We start from the raw sequence: 2,093 nt of genomic DNA on the forward strand, positions 1-2,093 counted from the left end.
TGAAATTTGAGAAAAATGAAAAATGCTTATGTAGACCTTATTAATATCTACATGCCACTTTTTATTTTTTGCAAAATCTTAAATACTTTTTAAGATATTTTAAAACTACTAAAAATAACTATGTTTTTTACTTTATTTAAACCATATACCAAAAAGTATTCAATGTTTTGCAAAAAGAAAAAAATTGCTTGAAGATATTAATAGGACTTACATATGTATTTTTTATATTTGACAAATATACAATACTTTTATAGTTGTGGTCCTTTCAATTTTTTTTTAAGAATTTGAATTGTTGGAATTTGAATTGTCCGAATTTGAATAGTCGTGCACCCGATATTTATGAACGTAGAAATCCTATCAAAGGTGTTTCATATCGTACCACAAATTACGTCTTCGGCCACGAAGTCTCACGTAAGCTGTTTTATATCGTTCTATAGTTAACCTCTGCGGCCACGCAGTCCCAAGCCAACTATTTTGTATCGTACTGCCATTCACGTCTCCGGCCTCGAAGTCTCACGTGAAAAGCTGCAACTACTTCCACGAAGGAAGAGTCGCCCCGTTGAAGCGGCCTAGGTCCGCTCCGTAGGGTAGTTGAGGTATAGTAACCTGTTTGTAGATCTTTATCGTTTATATAAATTTTTACTCTCTCTTTTGCAGGTGGCTTGACATGTTGACAGTTGCAGGTGGCTTGACTTGTTAACAGTTGCAGGTGGCTTGACATGTTGACAATTGCAGGTGTCTCGTTGCATGTTGGAAGCTGCAAGTGTTTCGGCATGTTGGTATATGCATGTTGGAATCTGCAGGTGTCTCGGCACGGTTTTAATAGCCAGCTTACATACTCACCTGGTTTTACACACGGCAATTAATGAATACAAAATTGTATTTATTTTGCCTTTGTCAATCAAAAAATATCGAGTAGAATTTAAAATATAAATTAGAGAACTGTTGTTATTATTTATTTGAAACTTATCTTTTAAAAATAATTTTTGATTAAAAAAGTTTTAAAATTTATACTAATGCATGCATCGATATATGGAAAACTGAAGTGAAATAAGTATAATTTCACATAAATGTCCAACAGAGAGACACTAAAGCACAGAGTGACACTTTAGCACGGAATCTGACTTTCGCGCGGCGTCACTTTAGCACGGGGTGATCTATCCTTTTAAGGAACGATCTATACTTTTAAGTAATTGAATTAAATACTAATTTAGATTATATTTAATAAAAAATTTAAAATTTAACTTTATATAGTAAGCATCCTGATGATTACGCATTTTAGGAACTTTAAAGTGTGAATTCAAGTTGAAGTATATCGACCAAAGTTAATTTTATTCAAAATTATAATAAAGTAAGGAGTAAACAGTCTACATGTTTTAGTCTACTAACACATAGTTTGTTTTTATGTTTTTAAACATAAAAGCAAAAATGTTATGTTAGCATAATAAAAGAGCGTCAGTCCATACTAAAGTGACGCTGTGCTAAAGTGTCATTCTGTACTAAAGTGTCACTCGATAATTTTCTGACCCGTTCCTCTTCTTAAACTTCTACACTTAATTAAATTCTTAGCTATCTAGACAACCTTGACAGGGGCGGCTTTTAACTGGTTTCCTGTTTTCTGTGCGACCCCTGAAAAATATGGAAAATATGAAAAAAAAAAGTTATACAATTGTAATTTAATATGGTTTTCTTTGAAAATATTTTATTAAAAATTCATATGTTCGTTTGATTTTTGATATCAAGAAAAGTTTAGTTAATATTTTTACAAAACAAGTCAAAAATGACGTAGTTTTATAAGTTTTTTTGTAGGAAAAATGCTATACAAAAATTTTATAATTACAAAAGTTGCACAGCTTGAAGAACTAGCCAATTAAATATGTTTATATTTATTTTTGAATTATTTCACAAATGAAAAGGTTTCATTTTAAACCTTGTGAACTTTTGACATATTGTTTAAATTTTTGAAAAATTTGAAAAACTGTAAATTATTGTTTCTAATTTATTAACTTTATAAATTATTTCATTAATTAAAATATTGTTCACGTCTGCTATCAGATTGTTTTCGAAAGTATAGAATATTTTTTATTTTTAGC

Source organism: Thalia democratica, chromosome 4 (assembly GCF_965202585.1).
Source record: "Thalia democratica chromosome 4, ktThaDemo2.hap1.1, whole genome shotgun sequence".
Taxonomy (NCBI): Eukaryota; Metazoa; Chordata; class Thaliacea; order Salpida; family Salpidae; genus Thalia; species Thalia democratica.